Source organism: Helianthus annuus, chromosome 17 (genome assembly GCF_002127325.2).
Source record: "Helianthus annuus cultivar XRQ/B chromosome 17, HanXRQr2.0-SUNRISE, whole genome shotgun sequence".
NCBI lineage: Eukaryota > Viridiplantae > Streptophyta > Magnoliopsida > Asterales > Asteraceae > Helianthus > Helianthus annuus.
Window position 1 is genome coordinate 64,989,215 of NC_035449.2, and position 24,963 is coordinate 65,014,177.

Genomic DNA, 24,963 nt, shown 5'->3' on the forward strand with positions numbered 1-24,963 from the left:
TGAGCATTCACCTTTTTCAGTAGATTGTAAAACAGTTTCTTGAAATTTTTCTTTTAATTTCAAAAATATTTTCTTTTTATCATTTTCGTCATCAGATTTTTCATCACAATTGTCACATCCCGACCGCGTAAAACAACAAAACGTGGCGGAAACGTCGGGGAGTGTTGTAACAGAATCATCGTTTCACAACCATGGTAGTTAAAAGTTTCGTTTTATTGAAATATTATGCAATGTACATTGTCTTTAAACCAAATCAAACAAACTACACATTGTTTATAACTGTTTTTAAGTCACTAAGGCCTCGTCCAGGTCCTATGTGACACAAGCTTCCTAGCAAGCAACATCAAGCAATACCACCTGAAACATATGTAAAAAAATAAAGTCAGCAAAGAAATGCTGACGAGTACATAGGTTTTATGAGAGTAATGGATTCATGGCTCGTTTATATGTTGCAGTACCTCGTTAGACTACAAGAGTCAAAAGTACAAACCTCGTTTTGAAAAGTGTATTGCAACATAATTAACCAATTCAAATCGAATTTGTTATTGTTTATGAAAATCTCGTAGCCATGATTCTTAACCCAAAAACATTTGTTTTAGTAAAACAACATGTAAATATCTCGTAAAAACTCGTATGGTTTATATCGTATCGAAAATCTCGTTGTGTGACATCGTTTCAAATCGTTTCCAAATGAACTAAATAATGACACGCAATGTAATATGATAGAAGCACTTATATATAAGATGTACCAGCGGCGTATCTACCATGCTTATATCATGCTACACCCGTCCCATTATCTAATCACTACCCAAAAACCAATCGTTTATCCAAATCGTTTATCTCGTTTAGGTCGCCTCAAATCGTTTAACTCGTCCTAAATCGTATTCGTTTTAATATTGAAACTACTTTTGGTCGTCTCGCAAACAACATTCAAACCTTCGTGACTCGACTACCTCGCTTCTCATATTAACAAACCACCAAAGGGTAAGTTAACAATCACAGATTCGGTCGTTACCTACATAACCCCCATACATAACCATGGGTGTAGTCTGATAACGGGATTTATCAGATCCTATGGTACCATAACCTAATACTGGTTGGTTCGGCCAAAATTAATGAATGTCATTCGTTATGTAACTACAACCAACAAGTTTCGTTCACTTTATTGAAATCGTTATTAGTTTTGTATAAACCATCTTATTCGTTTTTGAAATCATCGTTTAAACTTTGAAATCGTTTTGTACATATGATTCACCCCAAAACAATTGAAAACAGTAAAATAGGGGAACTATGTACTCACACTGAAGTGCAAAGTATCCTCAATCTAAAGAACTCAACAAGCTCAATCAAACCAAGGAAACTCAAGCAGCACCTAATAATCGAACCACTAGTTAAACAATAGACGCCTAAATCGGAAGATCGGATAGAATGAGGTCTTGTAAAGCAATTGAGTGTTGGAACTCATGTGATATGGTTTAACAAAGCCTACATCCTAAAATGAAACCTAACCTAAGTGCTTTCGACCCATTGCTACCCATTAAGGTAGCTTACGCTACTTTAACGCGTCGTGCGCGCATACGCGCGTTCGAGACGTCTAACTAGTCCTATGACAAGTATTATATGCCTAAACATGTTTAAATAGGTTGCATAATCAGTTTAGGTGACAAAAGTTAGGTTACATATGCTTAAAGTCCAATTATGCATGAAAAGGGCATTTTGGTAATTTACCTAAGGCATATAATCTACCTATCATACAACTACTTAAACTCGGTGACCATAAGGTATAATGCTCGGAAGGTTAATCCCTATGCAACTATGGTCACTAATCATGCTTGGTCAGATCCTAAAGATCGACCAAACGGGTCGAGTTCGAAAGTCCAAGCGGTGGTTTAGACCGCTTGACTTACGACTCTAAACAAGCACTAACTAAAAGTGACGAGCTAAACATGTCAAAACATGTTTAACCTACTGATTTGGTATCAAAACAAAGTGTTTTGATACCTAATAGTAGTTCTGTTGCAAAATGCGTGCTAAAACGCATTTTGACCGAAACTTTGACTCGTCACTACACCTAGTTAACGTGGTAATCAATATGTATAATTGCTAAGGATTATAACCATCGTGATTACAATCATGTTGCAAAGTTCAACCGAACTTTGCGTTGACCATAGACTGGTCAAGCTGAAAGTCAAACAATATTTAACTTCAAACTAGGAAAGCAATAAAAAGAATGAAAGAATGCTCACTATGGGTCCTTGCTATCTTTTCTACAAGAAAATAAGCTTCCAATCAGATTGAGAGAGCTCCCAAAGCAGATTAGAATGGAGATGAGAATGAAATGAGCAAGGAACAAGTGAAAATATTGGGCTATTAATACTTGTTGTGGATTAACAAGATTAATCCATGTGTTTGCGTGGCCAACAAGCATTAGATCATAGCCCTACATGTGTTAGGAACTGATTGGGAACCTTGGTGATCACACAAATTTGCTCATCACACAAAGAAGTTACCATAACAACCCCTAAATTATCAAACAGCAGCAAAAATCAACTTCTGGTCTCTGGGCCTGCCCTACGGACCGTAAGGTCCAGGGCATACGGTCCGCAAGGACCTGCAGACCAGCAAGTTTCACAAAATGGCAGCATTGGTCCCTGCATGTATTCGAGTCCATTCTAGGCACTTTTGACACTCGTTAAGCCATTTTCAAGGCTCTACGAGGTCAATAAAGTTTATAGGACTCAAAATATGCTTGGAAAACTCTCTGACGTTGGCTCGTTTGGTCGTACGATCGCGTTGTTCGGCTAATTACGACGGAAATCATAACGGGCGCGAAAACGATCCAAATTGCGAAACGAAAGGAATTTTGCATGCCGATCACTAAAATAAAAATATTTTAGTGTGTACAAAAATTTTGGATGTCCAGATGTGGTCAGAACGTAAGATATGCGCGAAAATGCAAACTTACGCCGTTTTTGACACTTTTAGTCCCTGTAAGATCGAATAAGCATATTTTCGCACACCGAACCACTCAAAGCTTATTTCTAAGCTATGTTTAGGTTATTTATGGTATGTTTAGCTTATGATCAAGTTCCGGACTGTATGTTACCTTACGAATCGGTATAGTTTCGCAGTTTGACGCAAATAGTCCCTGCGATCGAATAAACCTGCTTTTGATACACCAAACCATCCAAAACTTATTTCTAAGTTATGTGAAGGTTATTTAAGGTATGTTAAGCCCATTTCACTATCCCGGAGTGTTTGTCGCATTTAACTGATTGCGTTTACGCACCAGTTTGCGTATAACTTTCCAGAAAGCGATTTAGAGCTTGAAATCGTAAAAATACATATAGTAACACCAAAACACATTGTTTTATTAATGATTGACTTTGTTTTGCATTGTTCATCGATTAAAGAGCACAGTTGTCACAGTCTCCCCTACTTTAACTAGAGGAAACTTGTGAGAACAATTGCAGATATTTCGCCTTCATTTGGTCCTCACGTTCCCAAGTAAACTCTGGTCCACGTTTGGACTCCCAATGAACTTTGACTAATTTAATCCGTTTGTTCTTCAACTGTTTGAGTGTACTGTCCACTATCTCCATAGGTTTCTCGACAAAGTGCATCGTTTCATCGATTTGGATCTCGTCGAGAGGAATGTGAAGATCAGCGTCAGCTAAACACTTCCGCAAATTGAACACGTGAAAAGTCGGATGAATATTTCCAAGCTCTGGAGGTAGCTCTAGACGATAGGCAACCTTTCCAACTCTTTCAACAATCTTAAATGGTCCAACGTATCGTGGTGCAAGTTTTCCTTTCTTTCCAAATCTCACCACTCCCTTCCAAGGTGACACCTTGAGTAGGACATGGTCTCCGACTTGAAATTCTAGGGGCTTGCGTCGTAAATCCGCATAACTTTTTTGACGGCTTCTAGCTGTCACAAGATTATCGCAAATTTTCTTGATTTTGTCTGTCGTTTCTAGAATGAGCTCAGGTCCAGTAAGCTGAGCCTCACTGACCTCATTCCAACAGACAGGTAAACGACATTTTCGACCGTAAAGAGCTTCGAATGGTGCCATATTGATGCTAGCATGATAACTATTATTATAAGAGAACTCGATCAATGGCAGATGAGAATCCCAATTACCACCAAAGTCTATCACGCATTCTCTAAGCATATCCTCCAAAGTTTGAATCGTCCTCTCGGATTGTCCATCTGTTTGGGGATGATAAGCAGTGCTTAGATTTAGTTGGGTTCCCAAAGCAGATTGCATGGTTCTCCAAAAATGAGATGAAAATCGGGCATCACGATTGGAAATGATATCCAAAGGAACACCATGTCGTGATACAATCTCATCAACATAAATCTTTGCAAGTTTATCAGCAGATAGATCCTCGCGAATCGCAATAAAATGAGCTGACTTCGTTAATTGATCGATGACAACCCAAATAGCATCGTGACCTTTAGAAGTACGCGGTAATTTAGTGATGAGATCCATAGCAATGTTCTCCCACTTCCAAACCGGTATCTCTGGTTGTACAAGCAAACTAGAAGGTCGTTGATGTTCAGCCTTGACTTTGAGACAAGTTAGGCATTTCGATACATACAAGGCAACATCTTTCTTCATACCAGGCCACCAAAACTTAGTACGAAGATCCTTGTACATTTTATCAGCACCAGGATGGATAGAATATCGAGACTTGTGAGATTCGTCCATCACTAAAGTGCGAAGATCGTCTTGTTTCGGAATCCACAAACGATCCTTGAAATAAAGCAAACCATCGTCTTTCTTTTCGAGTTTAAGCTCAAGTTGATGTGGTAATTCCTTACCTATCAAATTTTGTGAAACACAAAATTGTTGAGCTTGAAGAACACTAGTTTTCATATCAGATAGAGTTTGAACAGAATGAAGCTTGACTCACTCCTTTCGGCTAAGCGCTTCAGCTACGACATTTGCTTTACCAGGATGGTAGCGAATCTCGCAATCATAGTCACTCAAGATTTTGACCCAACGTCGTTGCCTCATGTTTAACTCCTTCTGATTAAGAATATGCTGGAGACTTTTGTGGTCTGTAAAAACCACACACTTCGTGCCATAAAGATAATGTCTCCAGATTTTTAGAGCAAAAACCACAGCACCCAACTCAAGATCATGAGTCGTGTAGTTTTTCTCATGAACTTTCAATTGACTAGATGCATATGCTATAACTTTACCTTGTTGCATAAGAACACAACCAAGGCCTAAGTTGGATGCATCGCAGTAGACAACGAAATCATCGTTTCCCTCGGGCAGAGATAGAACAGGAGCATTACACAGCTTCTGTTTTAGCGTTTGAAACGCTTCTTCTTGCTTGGGTCCCCACTCAAAAGGCTTATTCTTCTGAGTCAAAGCAGTGAGTGGAACCGCAATCTTCGAGAAATTTGAAATAAACCGTCGATAATACCCAACAAGTCAGAGAAAAGAACGAACTCTTGTGGGTGTCGTCGGTGTGTTCCAATCCTTAATTGCAACAATTTTGGATGGATCCACATGAATACCCTGCTCGTTGACAATATGTCCCAAAAATTGAACTTCCTTAAGCCAGAATTCACACTAGGAGAATTTAGCAAAAAGTTGTTCCTTCTTCAGGAGTTCCAAAGTCAAACGAAGGTGTTGCTCGTGATCGGCTCGAGACTTCGAATAAATGAGAATATCATCGATGAACACAACGATGAACTTGTCTACATAAGGTTTACAAACCCTATTCATTAAGTCCATAAAGATAGCTGGAGCATTCGTCAAACCAAAAGGCATGACAGTAAACTCATAGTGCCCATATCTCGTGCGAAAAGCAGTTTTGGGAATATCTTCTTCGAATACACGAAGCTGATGATACCCAAAATGCATATCGATCTTGGAAAAACAAGTAGCACCTTGCAGCTGATCAAAGAGATCATCGATTCGAGGTAGGGGATATCGATTCTTGATGGTAAGCTTATTAAGCTCACGATAATCAATACACATTCGAAAAGATCCATCTTTCTTTTTCACAAAGAGGACAGGAGCTCCCCAAGGTGAATAACTCGGTCGGATGAATCCTTTATCAGATAACTCTTGAAGCTGTTTCGATAACTCTTGCATCTCCGACGGTGCAAGACGATAAGGCGCTTTAGCAATCGGGTTGGCATTGGGTACAAGATCAATATGCAACTCGACTTGACGAACTGGAGGTAAACCAGGCAATTCATCAGGAAACACCTCTGGATAGTCCCGAACAATCGGAATATCCTGAATACTCTTGTTCTTGCCTTTTTCCTCGGTGACATGTGCCAGGAAAGCAACATATCCTTTTCGTAGATAGCTTTGAGCTTTCATACATGACATGAGTTTTAATCCACCAGAGGGTTTCTCGGCACGAACCTCTAGGACATCACCTTGGCATGATGTTTGGTTAACCAATCCATTCCCCGATGATGTCAAAACTCCCAAGTTGCATTGGCGTGAGGTCAATAGGGAAAAGATGGTTATCGAGGTTCAATTGACAATCACGAATGACAAAATCGAGTACGAGTGGTTTACCAGTAGCAACTTTGACAGATAAGGGTTTCCTCAGTTTAGTTCTAGGCATCGCAAGTAAAGGCTCAAAGGATAACGAAACAAAACTCCTATCGGCACCAGAATCGAAAAGGACAGACGCAAGTTGATTGTTAACAAGAAGCGTATCGTTAACAACTTCGTTGTCTGCCCTCGCCTCATTCGCGTTCAGATTGAATGCTCGTCCACGAGCGGGATTCACATTTGCGTTTGCGTTGACATTCGGATTGACATTCGCATCCGCATTCGCATTTGCGTTTACCAATCTCGGGCAATTGTTGCGGAAATGACCCATTTCTCCGCAATTAAAACACGAACCAGGTGGGAATCTCGCAGCATTCCCTTGAACTTGTGCTGGAACCTGAGCAGCCTGATTTTGACCAAAACGGCAAATGTTGGCCAAATGCCCAAGTCTACCACACGTAGCACCTTGTTTACAGGCCTGTTGGGCAACATGGTGACCATTACATCGAGCACAGTGAGGTGCAGTACCAGCATATGCTTTCTTTGGAGGAGGTTGAGTCGGTGGGTTCTGAGGGTTCTGATTGGTGACAACAAAATTTTGAGCACCATTTCGCTTCCTCGACTTCTTCGACGACTCACCTTTCTTACCCTTACCCTTTTCCTTGTCGGAATCAGTTGACTTCTTTTTGTCACCCTTGCGGGTGAGTTTACCCTTCCTGACTTGAGACTCAGTCAGGGTAGCAGACAACTCGATCGCGTGACGGACGATAGCAGGATTAACGCCAGTCACAATGTCCTGAATGGAATCGGGTAAACCATCGATATACCTCTCAATTGCCTTATCCAATGGGGTAACCATTGTGGGACACAACAAACTGAGCTCCTCAAATCGATCCATATAAGCACGGTGTTCTCCCCCGTCTTGTTTCAAATCGTCAAATTCTCGTTCCAAAACTCGAATCTCGTGACGGGGACAGAACTCTCTCATCATGAGAGCTCGGAGTTCTTCCCAAGTTTGTGCTAGTGCCACTTCGGCACACCTTTCACGCATCACTCTGTTCCACCATATAAGAGCTCGCTTCTCGAACTCACTAGATGCAAACTCAACTTTGCGCACATTCGGACACTGCACATGTCTGAATGTGCTCTCGATACTCTCAAACCACTGCAGGAGTGCGGTTGCTCCTTGCGACCCAGAAAACTTAAGCGGCTTCGTAGAATTGAAATTATTGAAATTACACTGAGCATTATTGTTGTTATTATTGTTGTTGTATAACTCGTGGATTTGGGTCACAATGCCTGGAAGCACAGCAGCCATTTGCTGAGAAACAAGGGCTGCGACTTCCTCAGCTGTAAAAGTTTGAGCATCGGTTCGAGCATCGCGTCGAGGAGGCATTGTCTAACAAGGAAACATGAGAAACGAGTGAGGTCGACAATTGGAAAAACAAAAGAGCCATTGAAAACATCGGCAAAACACAAGGAAGGCGATCATTATAATGTATCGCGAAGACATGCTCGCCTATAAGTGAACACACACCCCAAGAGTTCCCAGGTAAGAGTGACTGGTCTGATACCGCGGATTTGTACGAACACTCTAGCCTTAGACAGAAAACTCAGGGTACAGGCATTCACTCTTCCAGTTTGCACGTGTTCACATTATTTAGACCCAAACTTTGACGAGATTTTGAAAACTGAGAGGGTTCAAAACCTTATAACAAAGGGTTCAAAACCTAGTAATCAATCATCCAAGGATAGATGATTAATTTTTGAAGCGGATTTGTTATTGTGTTCTCGTTGTGGTTATCACCTAAGGATAGGTGACGGTATTGTCTTAAAATCTAAACACAAGTAAACTTGTGTTAGGGTCCTAGAAAGTAATAGTCTAGGTCAAAGTATTCCTAATAACCTAATTCCCTATAACCATTGGCTCTGATACCAACTCTTCTGTCACACCCCGACCACGTAAAACAACAAAACGTGGCGGAAACGTTGGGAATTGTTGTAACAGAATCATAGTTTCACAACCATGGTAGTTAAAAGTGTCGTTTTATTGAAATATTATGCAATGTACATTGTCTTTAAACCAAATCAAACAAACCACACATTGTTTATAACTGTTTTTAAGTCACTAAGGCCTCGTCTAGGTCCTATGTGACACAAGCTTCCTAGCAAGCAACATCAAGCAATACCACCTGAAACATATGTAAAAAAATAAAGTTAGCAAAGAAATGCTGGCGAGTACATAGGTTTTATGAGAGTATTGGATTCATGGCTCGTTTATATGTTGCAGTACCTCGTTAGACTACAAGAGTCAAAAGTACAAACCTCGTTTTGAAAAGTGTATTGCAACATAATTAACCAATTCAAATCGAATTGGTTATAGTTTATGAAAATCTCGTAGCCATGATTCTTAACCCAAAAACATTTGTTTTAGTAAAACAACTTGTAAACATCTCGTAAAAACTCGTTTATAAAAACTCCTATGGTTTATATCGTTTCGAAAATCTCGTTGTGTGACATCGTTTCAAATCATTTCCCAAGTGAACTAAATATGACATGCAATGTAATATGATAGAAGCACTTAAATATAAGATGTACCAGCGGCGTATCTACCATGCTTATATCATGCTACACCCGTCCGATTATCTAATCACTACCCAAAAACCAATCGTTTATTCAAATCATTTATCTCGTTTAAGTCGCCTCAAATCGTTTAACTCGTCCCAAAATCGTATTCGTTTTAATAGTGAAACTACTTTTGGTCGTCTCGCTAACAACATTCAAACCTTCGTGACTCGACTACCTCGCTTCTCGTATTAACAAACCACCAAAGGGTAAGTTAACAATCACAGATTCGGTCGTTACCTACATAACCCCATACATAACCATGGGTGTAGTCTGATAACGGGATTTGTCAGATCCTATGGTACCATAACCTAATACTGGTCGGTTCGGCCAAAATTAATGAATGTCATTCGTTATGTAACTACAACAAGCTCAATCAAACCAAGGAAACTCAAGCAGCACCTAATAATCGAACCACTGGTTAAACAATAGACGCCTAAATCGGAAGATCAGATAGAATGAGGTCTTGTAAAACAATTGAGTGTTGGAACTCATGTGGTATGGTTTAACAAACCCTGCATCCTAAAATAAAACCTAACCTAAGTGCTTTCGACCCATTATGACCCATTAAGGTAGCTTACGCTACTTTAACGCGTCGTGCGCGCATACGCGCGTCCGAGACGTCTAACTAGTCCTATGACAAGTATTATATGCCTAAACTTGTTTAAATAGGTTGCATAATCAGTTTAGGTGACAAAAGTTAGGTTACATATGCTTAAAGTCCAATTATGCATGAAAAGGGCATTTTGGTAATTTACCTAAGGCATATAATCTACCTATCATACAACAACTTAAACTCGGTGACCATAAGGTATAATCCTCGGAAGGTTATTCCCTATGAAACTATGGTCACTAATCATGCTTGGTCGGATCCTAAAGATCGACCAAACGGGTCGAGTTCGAAAGTCCAAGCGGTGGTTTAGACCGCTTGACTTACGACTCTAAACAAGCACTAACTAAAAGTGACGAGCTAAACATGTCAAAACATGTTTAAGCTACTGATTTGGTATCAAAACAAAGTGTTTTGATACCTAATAGTAGTTCCGTTGCAAAATGCGTGCTAAAACGCATTTTGACCGAAACTTTGACTCGTCACTACACCTAGTTAACGTGGTAATCAATAGGTATAATCGCTAAGGATTATAGCCATCGTGATTACAATCACGTTGCAAAGTTCAACCGAACTTTGCGTTGACCATAGACTGGTCAAGCTGAAAGTCAAACAATATTTGACTTTCAAACTAGGAAAGCAATAAAAAGAATGAAAGAATGCTCACTATGGGTCCTTGCTATCTTTTCTTCACGAAAATAAGCTTCCAATCAGATTGAGAGAGCTCCCAAAGCAGATTAGAATGGAGATGAGAAGGAAATGAGCAAGGAACAAGTGAAAATGTTGGGCTATTTATACTTGTTGTGGACTAACAAGATTAATCCATGTGTTTGTGTGGCCAACAAGCATTAGATCATAGCCCTACATGTGTTAGGAACTGATTGGGAACCTTGGTGATCACACAAACTTGCTCATCACACAAAGAAGTTACCATAACAGCCCCTAAATTATCAAACAGCAGCAAAAATCAACTTCTGGTCGCTGGGCCTGCCTTACGGACCGTAAGGTCCAGGGAATACGGTCCGCAAGGACCTGCAGACCAGCAAGTTTCACAAAATGGCAGCATTGGTCCCTACATGTATTCGAGTCCATTTTAGGCACTTTTGGCACCCGTTAAGCCATTTTCAACGCTCTACAAGGTTAATAAAGTTTAGAGGACTCAAAATATGCTTGGAAAACTCTCGGACGTTGGCTCGTTTGGTCGTACGATCGCGTTGTTCGGCTAATTACGTCGGAAATCGTAACGGGCGCGAAAACGATCCAAATTGCGAAACGAATGGAATTTTGCATGCCGATCACTAAAATAAAAATATTTTAGTGTGTACAAAAATTTTGGATGTCCAGATGTGGTCATAACGTAAGATATGCGCGAAAATGCAAACTTATGCCGTTTTTGACACTTTTAGTCTCTGTAAGATCGAATAAGCATATTTTCGCCCACCGAACCACTCAAAGCTTATTTCTAAGCTATGTTTAGGTTATTTACGGTATGTTTAGCTTATGATCAAGTTTCGGACTGTACATTACCTTACGAATCGGTATAGTTTCGCAGTTTGACACAAATAGTCCCTGCGATCGAATAAACTTGCTTTCGATACACCAATCCATCCAAAACTGATTTCTAAGTTATGCGAATGTTATTTAAGGTATGTTAAGCCTATTTCACCATTCCAGAGTGTTTGTCGCATTTAACTGATTGCGTTTACGCACTAGTTTGCGTATAACTTTCCAGAAAGCGATTTAGAGCTTGAAATCGAATCCAATCAAATCGTAAAAACACCAAACACATAAAACATATATAGTAACACCAAAACACATTGTTTTATTAATGATTGACTTTGTTTTGCATTGTTCATCGATTAAAGAGCACAGTTGTCACAATAATCTTCAATTATGGTTGTCACAACAGTCTTCAATTATGACTTTATCATAATTTGTGACATTGTCACTTATTGGAATTTCATTGATCGGTTTTGGACATATATGATCTACAATTAATGACGAGGTCACAAAACCTTTCAATTTCTTTTCTAAATCATCAATTTTATTTCTAGGAATCTTAACTTCATTTTCAAGTTGAGTGATTTTCTCAAGATGAGAATTTATTGCTTTTTGATTCAATATTATTATTATCCAAAACAGATTTTTCATTTTTTAAAATTTTTATTTAATTTTGAAATTCTTCTTCATTTTCTTTTAAAATTTTGTTTTCTAATTTTATCCAAAATACATCTTCATTTTCTAAAATTTTTATTTGATTTTTAAAATCTTTTTCAATTTTTAATTTTTCATTTTCTAAAATTGTTAGTTTATTTTGAAATTTTTTTTCATTTTCTTTTAAAATTTTGTTTAAAAATGTCAAACTCTCCACATCTTTCAGAAGTTTGAGAACTTGAAGTTTCATTTTTCTCGGATTCTTCATTCTTTGGAATTGATTCTTTCTTGAATGTACCTGCAGAAAAAATTTTAATAAAATCAAGAGAATTCAAATTTTCATCTATATAACAACCCCTCTTAATATCATATTTCATAACATTTTTTGCTGCAAGACATATATTGACTCTTCTGCTTATTTCAAGAATCACATCCAAACTTATTTTATCTAAATTCTTTTCTATTTCGTTTATCAAATTTTTCTTTTTCTTATTAATTACATAATTGTGTATTTTAAGCTCTTTGATGAATTCTCTTATATAAAACTTTGAAAATCTAGAATCCTTTTTTAGTTTAATCAAAAAATCATCCCACTCTGAAGGTAACGTGTCTGCAAATTTTGATATCTTTTCAGCATTTGACAACCTTATCTCGTACCTTTTTAAACTGTCAAGTAATTTATCATACCGGTCTTCCAACTCATTCACCGTCTCATGTTTCTTACACAAAAAACACTCAAGTCTTTTAACCCAAACATTCTCTTTCTCATCTTCTTTCCTATTATCCCAATACACATCAAACCAATCATTTAATCTTTCAAGTTTATCGTTTTCCTTTTCGTCAAACATTTTAACCACAATTCAAACAACCTGATGTGATGTTTTGTTTACTCAACATGTGCGAGTTAGAATTAAAATCAAACAACCTGAATCACTTCGCACGACCTGAGTGAATCAAACCGTGCGAACTGACTAATATCTTTCAAACGACCTGATTAAAATTCCAAGCGATCTGACCCAAACATACAAACAATGTGGCCGAAACTTACAAACGATCTGGCCCACACTTACAAACGATCTAGATAGGTTTTCAAACGGTGCGACCTAATCACATGGGCCGGTGATTTATGCTCTCATTGGACCACCAATATTTGAAAAACTTTCAATATACTGAGAATATCATATCACATGCAAGGACCGAATCCTATTTAATTGAAACAGTTTTCAATGTATTGCCGACAACTTTTAATTGAAACAAATTCTAACTTTATGTATTTAATCAAGGTGGGTGGCCGACAACAATTAATTCTAAATGAAACCCTATTGGACCGAGAACTTACCCTTTTTGAACTTGGCTGACAAAACCTTTAAAGTAATATATGAATTCAGGAAATCACGTGATGTGGTTATTAATGAAAGCCGGTTACTTTGTTGACTTCAGTAATGAAATTCACATGCACATGATTGGGCCGCAGATATATGAAGTCACATGGGCTGACACATATTAAATGTATTCACGTGATGTAATGAATGGAATTTCAACTCATGCGACTTGATTTGATCAAACGACCTGGTAACCTGTAAATCAATCCGTACGACCTGAATGATTCACTTCGTACGACCTGAAGTGAAATGTCAAACGAACTGGTACACTCTCACACGATTTGGTCACTTCGTGCGAGCTGGAAGATTCAATCCGTGCGAGTTGGGTGCAATACGTGCGAACTGGGCAACAATTTCACACGACCTGATACATTCTCGAACGAACTGACATGTTTTCGGTTGATTTTTGTCAAAATTGATCATGCTTTAGGTCGAATTAGGTTCTGATTCTTTCAAGGATTGATTAAAACAGTGTTTCGCGTGATATATGACAAAATCAGTCCATTTTAACCGTAAAACTCAGTTAATTTTGAGAAAATATGAAGAAAATGAGTAGAAATTAGACTTTTCGGTGAAAACAAGCTGAAATTGTAAGAACTCTTCCTGCTGAGCTCTGATACCACTTGTTAGGATCGTTGAATCGATCTAAACGAGTCGATCAGAAGAGTTCTTGACCAAATCAGAGGCGGAATTCATTGATTTGATCTTCATTCAACTTGATATGCACATAGTATCAATTTAACTGTCTTTTGTATTGATTTGACAAAGATACACGGGCTGGAGACACTTCGGCAGAGCTTCGCTACCGGAATCACACGTTACAAATGAAATGACACGACCTACTATATATAGACAGTCAACTTCGCATGAACCAGACATGTCCAGTTCGTACGAACTGGTCACTTCGCATGAACCAGCTGGTTCAGCTTCGTTTCCAGTTTCTATCGTACTACGTGTCCTGATCTATCAAACCTATTAAAAGACTCGATACAAGACGAAGTCGACAGACATATGCACCAACACGTGGATTTGGTTGTTGATCTTAATCTTCACAATTTGGGTATTAATACTCGTGTTCCTGATGTTCCTAAAACGAGAATTCATGATACTCATCCGTAGTAGAATATTATTGGGGATGTCCAAAGTGGAGTGCAGACGCGTAATCAGCTGAGAAACAACCAGAATGCTTGTTGGGTTGTATTCAGCTATCAGAGAATCATGTTTACAAAATGATTGGTCCTTCGCATGTTATGTTTCACAAGAAGAACAAAAGTCTTGGAAAGAAGCTCTAAAGGATAATTCTTGGGGGGAAGCTCTGTAAGAAGAACTGCAACAATTCCAAAAGCTGGGTGTCTGGAAACTTGTTGAAAGACCTGAAAATTACAAGAAAATTGGCACCCGTTGGGTTTTCAAATGCAAAAAGGATGATCATGGAGTAGTCATTCGAAACAAGGCGAGATTAGTGCTTCAAAGGTTTCGTCAGATCGAAGGGATCGACTACAATGAAGTTTATGCACCGGTTGCACGTCTTGAGGCTATTCGGATCTTTCTAGCTTATGCTTCATTTAAAGGATTCAAGGTCTACCAGATGGACGTGAAAAGTGCTTTCTTACATGGTGTGGTTGAAGAAGAGGTACACGTCGAACAACCTCCGGGTTTTGAAGATCCTATTCACCCTGATCGGGTTTGGTTGCTCAACAAAGCTCTTTATGGTTTACATCAAGCACCGAGAGCTTGGTATGCAACCTTATCTGACTATCTGCTGGAAAACAGCTTTCGACGGGGACTTATCGATTGCACTCTTTTCATCAAAGAACAGGATGGAGATCTTCTGTTGGTGTAGGTATACGTTGATGATATCATATTTGGTTCAACTAACGATGTTTTGTGCAGACAATTCGAGCGTGTTATGCAGGATAAATTCAAAATGAGCGCAATGGGGGAAATGAATTTCTTTTTGGGCCTATAAGTTCAGCAAAGAGAGTCTGGGATATTCATCCATTAGACTAAATATGTTGGTGACATCTTGAGCTGGTTCCAGATGTCTGATGCAACGCCCATTGATACCCCACTTCCACAGAATCACGGGATTACTCCGGATTTGAAGGGTGAAAGCATTAACTCTTTAAATCATCGTGCAATGATCGGATCTCTAATGTATCTCACAGCCTCCAGGCCCGACATAATGTATCCTACGTGCTTGCTCGCAAGATATCAAGCCAACCCGAAGGCCTCACATCTGGGAACTGTAAAAAGGATTTTCCGCTATTTCAAGGGTTTCCCGGACACCGGTCTTTGGTACCCTAGGGATGATAGCTTCGAATTGATCGCGTTCAGTGATTCAGATTTTGGTGGCTGCAAAATCGACGGCAAATCCACAACGGCTGGATGTTAGTTTTTAGGAAATCGCCTGGTCACATGGCAGTGCAAGAAGCAGACTTGTGTCGCTACATAAACTTGTGAAGCTGAATACATTGCTGCCTCAAGTTGTTGCTCCCAAGTTCTGTGGATCCAGCAACAAATGCGCGACTACGGTTTTGAATTCATATCTACACCTATTTTCGTTGATAACAATGCCGCCTTATAGATCACTAGAAATCCTGTGTAGCATTCCAAGACGATACACATTGAAATTAAATATCACTTCATACGTGATTGTTTTGATAAAAGACTTATCGATGTTGTTAAAGTCCACATTGATCACCAACGTGCCGACCTGTTAACTAAAGCTTTTGATAAGTCATGTTTTGATTATCTTCTTTTGGTCAATGGCATTAAGGTGAAACCCGAGTAAAACTTCTTTGGCGAATCATTTTTGTAAATATTTTCTTTAAAAACTCTAAAAAATACAAAAATATTTTCATTTTCGTAACCTTTTCGCATTTTAGGGGGAGAAATTTCAGAAAATACAAAAACATTTGAAAAAGTCAAAAATCCAAAAAATATGTCTTTACTTTCTATCTTTACATTTAAAAAAAAAATCAAAAATTCAAGAAATTAAAAATTCAAAAATTCAAAAAAAATAGAAAATCAAAAATGAGTTTCTTGGATAAGGAAAATGATGAGATTCACTGGTGTGGTCGGTCAACATGGTCAAAAATGTAAAAAGAAAAATTGAGAAATGATAAGTATCTCTACTAATTATGTATCGGTAGGCTCACAATCAAAATAAAATACGCAGGATGATATAAACCTAACAGACTTCAAGTCAGGTGGGAACCACTAATTGGCATATGGTCTTAGTACCAAAATTTTGTTTGATTGATTGCCGAGATTCTGAGTTATATGGTCTTTATGCTCTCTTATCATCTGTGTATCATGGTTGTATCTTTTACCGAAAAATAATGGAGACGAAGTCTAGATCTTCCATGATAGTATACATGCGTGTACATATTGCATTCGACCTCAATAAGTGATCAACAATCACATGTCCAAACAAAATAAGTGATAAAATATCACATTTATCCGGGAGTCAAGTTCATCTCTTTGTCTGTACGATGGTACTAACCAGTTCACGGACTTGCTCCTGTGCCCTCATGCATCTGAAAATCAAGTTCCTCATCAATAAGTGATTCTATCACATAGGGCTTGTTTTCAATAAAAAATAAGTGAGTATCTCACATCTTTTTATACGGTCAAACAGATGATAAGCGGTATACTCACCGGTAAGATGAACTCTCGTGCATACCTTGATACGGGAATGTGTCGTGAGTGGATGAACATCGACTTGTAAGTATAATTCATACCGTAAATTGTATCTCCTAATTATGATTACATCTGATCAGTTTGAGCTTATGTGGACAACAATATCGATAATTGTGGTAGTATACTTATCTAAAGCTTTAAACCAAAACAAAAACCATGTTGACAAAGATCGTAAGCCGGTGTGATTCTTTTACCTTGAAACTCAGAAAACTTTGTTTTTGTACAGTCTTTTACTGCTTATTATTGATTATCGTAAGTTTACTGCATTTCAATTTCATTTTAGCGTAATTTGTAAAGTTCTTTTTGATTAGCCGAAGTTGAAACTCCAATGTTTTCTGACGGAAAGCCCGAAACCGACTTGTTTGTGATTTCACTACTTCATAAAGATCCTTTTGCATTTGGTAAACTTAACATAAAAGAAAATCTGATCAATCTGTAAAATCTGTTCAAAATAAGAACTTGGTGATTTTTGTGTGAAAGGTCAACGAAAAAACCTTATCTCGACGAAGAACCATTCTTCATCAAGGTCTTCACGAAGAACCTAGGTTCTACGTGGACCTTCATTATGGGCTAACTGTTTAAGCCCAATAAGATTCTTCGTCTGCCCACTTTAGTCCTTTGTCGGCCTTAGTTCTTCGTCGGGAGTCAGCTTATAAATAGGGGACCCAGTGCACTATTGGTTCACTTTTTCAAACCCACTCAACTATTCATCTTCTTCCACACGCTACCCCCTCCATACTCTTAACCGACTCAAAACCCTTTGATTTTCTCTGAGATTTTTATCAAAACATGGTATACAAAGGGACCATTTACATGAATCAAACCATTAAGACCCTCTGTTTTTGCTCGAATGTTTGAAAAACCTTTGGAGACCCTTGATTTTTGATTCTTTCATATAGTTGTCGGTCTCGTTTCTGTGTTTTTCATCAAAGTTTGTGTGACTTTTGAATGTATATGATAACTGTATGTAGATTGGTTCATCTTTTGGGTTTTTTATTTAGGGTCTTAAAACAGGGGTTTGGGATTTTGTTGTGTTTGACAGGTTTGGGTATGTTTTCTCGTTCAAACCGGTGTCGATTAAACATCTGGGTTTTAGTTCTTCATGATTTTGTTTGCAAAGTGATTGTTGTTTTGCTATTTTTGAATGAGGCGTTGATTCAACGATAATCGGCGAAAAACCCCCAAATTCAATTTGGACGAAAAACTGATGTGCGTGAAGTGTGTTATATTTTTAGATATATTTTTAAGCCCTTTTTACACTTTTAGCCAAGTTTTAAATTTATAAAACACGATATTTACTAACACTAAACACACATATGGGCAAGTGCACCCATCGTGGACGTAGTATAGTGTTGGTAAGATACCGAGGTCGTCCAAGGACACAAGAGCTTTTAATACCGGTTTATCCTCAACGTCTAATCAAATCAAAAAGTTAGAAAAATGTTTTAAACTAAGAAAAATAAAAACTAACTAAATGCTGAAAAATAAAATAAAATAAAAACAGATAGACAAGATGAATCACTTGGATCCGACACGTGTATTAGTATAACCTTTGATTATTTTCGCACTTTTGCACTTGTTTAAGAGATTATCTTAGTTATTGTAGTAGGCCCCTTTTTCGGAGGTGACGTTACCCTCAACCCAGTAGTTTGAGTCAGCAAGGATACAATCCTAAAGGGTCGGATTATTGAAAGATAATGAATTAAGTTATTAATGCAAATTATGGTAGGCCCCGCTTTTGGCGGTGACGTTACCCTCGGCTAAGTAGTCTGAGTCAGCAAGGATACAGTCCTAAATAGCCGGGTTATAGTATTAATAGTAGTTAGCTTATGAGGGGGTTAAAGAGTTTGGATCCCCGCCATCCAATACCTATGGGCATTGAAGGAGATCCTACTAAATTTGACCCAGGTCCCAAGCAGGACCTCTAAACGCTGAACAAGGGCAAGACCTTTACCAAACCGTTCCCTTAACCCCCGACCAGGTAGCCAACATACCTCCATATAGACCGTGGAGATATGAATGGTGAAAATCTTTTATTTTATATAGACAGTAAAATAATGCCAAGACACCACGGACAAACGATAAGGAAAGATCACCTTCAACATAAGTAACTAGTTATTAAAGTCATTAATACAAAACCAAATAAAAAGTGCAAAAGATTAAAAATAAAAAGTATTATACTAAACACTTGTCTTCACCAAGTGATGTAAGAGACTTAGGCAAACATGGCCTTGATTGTCAAGAACTCTTACGATCAATCTTGGATCCCGAGACGACTCACACACTCTATGATGGACAATGGATGATGGTGGTGGATGATGGTGTTATGGTGGTGGTGGGTGGTGGATGAAGTGTGAGAGAGGTGGTGTGCCAAGGGATGAGAGAGAATGAAGCCAAGCTCCTCTATTTATAGGCTGAACAGAACGCTGGACACGGCCCCGTGTTCGCTGAACACGGCCCCGTGCCCGTCTGACATTCTCTCTCTTCATTAATTGTAATTGCGAATTACAATTAATGCGCCTGCTGTACTTTCAACACGCCCCCGTGTCCGCTGGGCACGGCCCCGTGGTGAGCAATGGAAGCTTCTACTGGTTTGTCTTTTCTGCTGCTTCCTGGGCACGCCCCCGTGTTCACTGGACACGGGGCGTGTTCAGGCTCTGTTCTCTTCTCTTTGTCTTGGGAGGTGCCGTTGAAGGTCCGGGCAGTTCACTTTTGTTCCTTTTCTTGTATTTATGGTAGATTTAGTAGTCTTTTTGCTTCTTTTGTGATTTTGAGCTCATTTCATCCTGAAAATACAAAAGGAAGACAAAAACACTCTTTTTCCAACATTAGTACTTAAAAAGGGTTAGTTTTATGCCTTAATTGATGTGTTTTATATGTTGCATTTTACACACATCAAATACCCCCACACTTGAACTTTTGCTTGTCCTCAAGCAAAACTCTTTTAATGTGGCTTACACTCCCAAATGGAATAGGTAGAAGAGAAGTTTTTCAACTTGTCCTAGAGTGTCGGGAATCCAAGGTTTGTATAGGTTCTATTTTCATTTTATTTACAATCTTATTCGTCATGGTTTATTTTGAACTTTACATAAGATAAACTACTTAATTTGGCATAGCATGCCTTATTAAAATTCCATTTATATACAAGTTCACATACCTCACGGGAGATCACTCAATCACTCGGCCGAAGGTGTATATTTAAGTGAATCGCTCGAGAGCGGCACGGATTTACATTTTCCATATGCTTGCCAAGCGATCAATCCTCCTCCTTTTTAACTTTTACCTTTGTAAATATCAAGAGGTCTTTTGGGGTGAAGGCTTGGGTTTAAAGGTGGGTGGTTGGTTAGTGGTTAGTAAAAAGGGCGAAAATTGTAACAAGTGTCGGTTTTTCGTGAAATACCTTATTTTTGGTGACATTTATTTTTGAAGTATTTCTCCAAACAAGCTTTTTGTAGCTTATGTTTGTTTTTGACTTCATCATAATTATTTTTTTTTTTTTTTTTTTTTTTTTGATCACGTAAAGGTATGTTTATGAAAAACCGAGTTTGTCACTAAAATAAAGGTGAAAAAAAATGAAAAAGGTTTTTGGTGGGTAGAAAATTGTTTTGGGGGTAATGAAATGAAAGGTTTAGGCTCAAAGGGGTTTTCTAGGGGGATTTTGGGTAGGTAAAAAAAAATGAAAAATAATGGTTTTGAAAGAAAAATAGTTAGTCCTAATGCCTCCATCATTTACTTACTTGGGTTTAAGTTGGTAAGGACCGGGAATGTATCGTTGTGGCAAGTTCTAGATTTGTAAAGACCGAGCGGCTATTCACACAAGAAACGAAAAATGAGCATTTAATCTAAATATGTGTATTTTTATGCTCAATAAAGGCTCAAAACTCACTTTTTGTGGGAATGGGTTTTTAATGTGACCAAGCATATATAATCGAATTTTAGCTAGACTTGTTATACCGTTTCATAATTTTCTTATGTTAGTTCTTTTTATCACGACGCTATCGGTTGTAAGTTTGTAAAAATATAACCCTTTTATAACTTGTTATTCCCAACTTAAACTAAGACAAGTAAATAAATAAAAAAATTGAAAAAGTTTTTGAAAAAAATTTGGGGTGTTTAGCGGTTCCAATAGAGTTTTGTGTAAGGCTTGTTTTAGGATTTTGCAAAATTCCAAGGTTTTAGCATCCCCCCCACACTTAAATTACACATTGTCCTCAATGTGTCCAAAAATAGAGTTTTTGGTTGATTAGAATATGTAAAAGTGTGTTTAAAAACAAAGATTTGTGTTACTGGCACTCTGGACACGGCCCCGTGTTGACCGGGCACGGCCCCGTGGTCAAGTGCCAGTAACAAAAATTATAGAATTGAAACAGAAGCCTGGACACGGGGGCGTGTTCGCTGAACACGGCCCGTGTCCAGTTACCTGAACTGGGTGATTTCCTGCAGGGGGCTCAGCACGGGGCCGTGTTGGTTGGGCACGGCCCGTGTGGAGCCTTCTGTTATGGAGATTTTTGTCGGTTTGTTCTGTTCTTCTGCATGGTTCCATTTTTTCTCGTTCCCTTTTTCATCCATTACCACCATGAGTGTGTTTTATTCTGCAAAAACTAAAAGATTAAACTTAAACTAAGGATAGGTCCGCGGAATGCCTCCGTGGTGCGCCACGTTTATAAGGGTCCTTGGCTAGACCCAATTCCCGGTCACACGTCATTTGATTGGGGTGCCTTGCCTCCCAAGTTACATCGTCGGAGAGCGGCATCCAAGCTTGAGTCGATAACCTTCATGTAGTGGACCGGGTCGTCATCCTCTATTCTTTTCCCAACTCCGAACTTTACCTCATCGTCCCCATACCTCAACGTTAGTGTCCCTTCATTCATGTCCACTACTGCTTGTGCGGTGGCAAGGAAAGGCCTCCCTAGAATAAGGGGGACCTCGTTGTCTTCCTCCATGTCGAGTATGACAAAGTCAACAGGATAAACAAACCTGCTTACCCTTACCAAGACATTCTCGATGACACCTTGCGGGAATTTGACCGATCGATCCGCGAGTTGTATGCTTATTTTTGTGGGGCTTGTGGTTCCCAAGCCAAGCCTTTTAAACATTGAAGAGGGCATGAGGTTAATGCTTGCCCCTAAGTCGGCCAAGGCATTGCGAACGGGAGATTCCCCTATTGAGCACGGAATCGTGAAGCTTCCGGGATCGATCTTCTTTTGGGGTAGTTTATTGAGTACGAGGGCAGAGCATTCTTCGCCTAAATTAACTAATTGCAAATTCTCAATTTTCTTTTTATGTGTAAGGAAGTCCCTCATAAATTTAGAGTATTTGGGCATTTGGGTTAGGACTTCGATAAAAGGAATATTGACATGCAATTGTTTTAGCAAACTTTCGAACTTTGCGAATTGCTCGTTGGTTTTTTGACGAATTAACCTACCGGGGTACGGAACTCGAGGAGCCTTGGTAGGCTCTGTTGATGGGGGAGGGTCCTTCTCCTGCAGATGTGTTGGCGTTGATTCTTCCGCGGTTGGAGGTACTTCTGCAGGCCCTACGGTTCGGTTTCGTAGCGTGATGAGGTGAACTTGTGCCTTCGGGTTGGTTTCGGTATTGCTAGGTAACGCGCCTTGTGGTCTTTCGGAAAAATTTTGAGCTAGTTGATTTATTTGTTTTTCTATATTTTGAATGCTAGCTTGCTGATTTCTAAAGTTTGATTCTAATTGTAGGAATCTTTCCGAATTTTTCTTGTCAGTGTCAGAGACGAGGCGAGATATAGTATCTTCGAGCCTTTCTCTCCCACTTTGTTGTTGAGTGAAATTTTGTGACTCATTTCTTGATTGCTGAAAGTTTGTTCGTTGTGGTTGTTGGTTACTACTATTGCCGGGCTCCCTCCAACCAAGGTTTGGGTGGTTTCGCCATCCTTGGTTGTAGGTCCCCGTTGGAGGACCCGACGGCCTAGGTCTATTATCAATGTAGTTTACCATTTCTTGTTGATCGTCCGTTTCTTTCATGCAACTCCAATTTTCATGTGACCCACCACACCCCTCACAAGCCATGACCGAGACTGTTTTTGTCATTTCTAATTTTTTTATTTTTGAAGAAAGGGCCTCGATTTGGGCTTGTAAAGAGGTGTTTTCGTCTACCTTATGGGCGCCCGGGGCAATAGTTTTATTTCCCCGGGGGGTGTGCCACTGAAAATTGGTTTGAGCAATTTCCTCAATCTGATTATATATTTCGTGTGGGCGTCGATTACCTAAAAGTCCCCCGGAGCTAGAATCAAGTGTCTGTCTAGTATGTGGCAACAATCCATTGTAGAAAGTGGATACTTGTTGCCATATCGCGAGGCCGTGATGGGGACACTTGCGTAGTAGCTCCTTGAACCTTTCCCAAGTTTCATATAAGGATTCCCCGTCCTCTTGTGAGTATGTGTTAATTTCAGCCATTAATTTAGCAGTTTTAGAAGGAGGGAAATACTTATATAGAAATTTTTGGGCTAGTTCATCCCAGGTGTTTACCGATCCAGCTGGGAGGGTGTTGAGCCAAGCTTTCGCTCGGTCTTTTAGTGAGAATGGAAACATACGGAGGCGGATGGCGTCGTTTGATTCTCCATTGATCCGAAATGTATCACATATTTCTAAGAAATTAGTTATATGTAGATGGGGATCCTCGTCCGCGAGCCCGTGAAAGGTTGCGGAGTTTTGGAGCATCTGTATCAAGTGCGGTCGAAGTTCGAAGTTATTAGCTTCGACATTCGGGGCATTGATAGCGGCGCCGAGATTACCTACGGTGGGCCGTAAGTAATCCATGAGGGTACGTTGGTCCGCCATTGGGGTTGGGTCACCCGAAACTTTCTCTTGGTTTTTGGCTTTTAACCTTTTTCTGAGAAAGCGTTCGGGTTCTTCTAATGGTTCCTTTATGTCTTTATTGGAACTGGAGCTCATACACTACGCGAGGTTGGCGTCGGGTTCCAAGTCCTGCAATAAAAACAGAAAAGAATGTTGGTCAGAAGGTTCACCACGGCCCCGTGTCGAGCGAACACGGCCCCGTGGTCGGAGATACAGTGGTTGTTTTTCAGATCCCAGTTACTGGAAGTTGGACACGACCCCGTGTTGCACCGACACGGCCCCGTGGTCAGCCTCCTGTTAACTTGAAAAACAAAAACTGCCAGTGACGTTGCTGAGCACGGCCCGTGTCCGACCAGGCACGGCCCCGTGCTGAGCTCTGCAGAAGCTGAAAAATCTAAAAAAAAATCCTAAAAATTAAAGAAAAATAAAAAGATGATTAGGCCGTTGATTCCTAACTTTCTTAAAATCCTTGTGTCCCCGGCAGCGGCGCCAAAAACTTGATGTGCGTGAAGTGTGTTATATTTTTAGATATATTTTTAAGCCCTTTTTACACTTTTAGCCAAGTTTTAAATTTATAAAACACGATATTTACTAACACTAAACACACATATGGGCAAGTGCACCCATCGTGGACGTAGTATAGTGTTGGTAAGATACTGAGGTCGTCCAAGGACACAAGAGCTTTTAATACCGGTTTATCCTCAACGTCTAATCAAATCAAAAAGTTAGAAAAATGTTTTAAACTAAGAAAAATAAAAACTAACTAAATGCTGAAAAATAAAATAAAATAAAAACAGATAGACAAGATGAATCACTTGGATCCGACACGTGTATTAGTATAACCTTTGATTATTTTCGCACTTTTGCACTTGTTTAAGAGATTATCTTAGTTATTGTAGTAGGCCCCTTTTTCGGAGGTGACGTTACCCTCAACCCAGTAGTTTGAGTCAGCAAGGATACAATCCTAAAGGGTTGGATTATTGAAAGATAATGAATTAAGTTATTAATGCAAATTATGGTAGGCCCCGCTTTTGGCGGTGACGTTACCCTCGGCTAAGTAGTCTGAGTCAGCAAGGATACAGTCCTAAATAGCCGGGTTATAGTATTAATAGTAGTTAGCT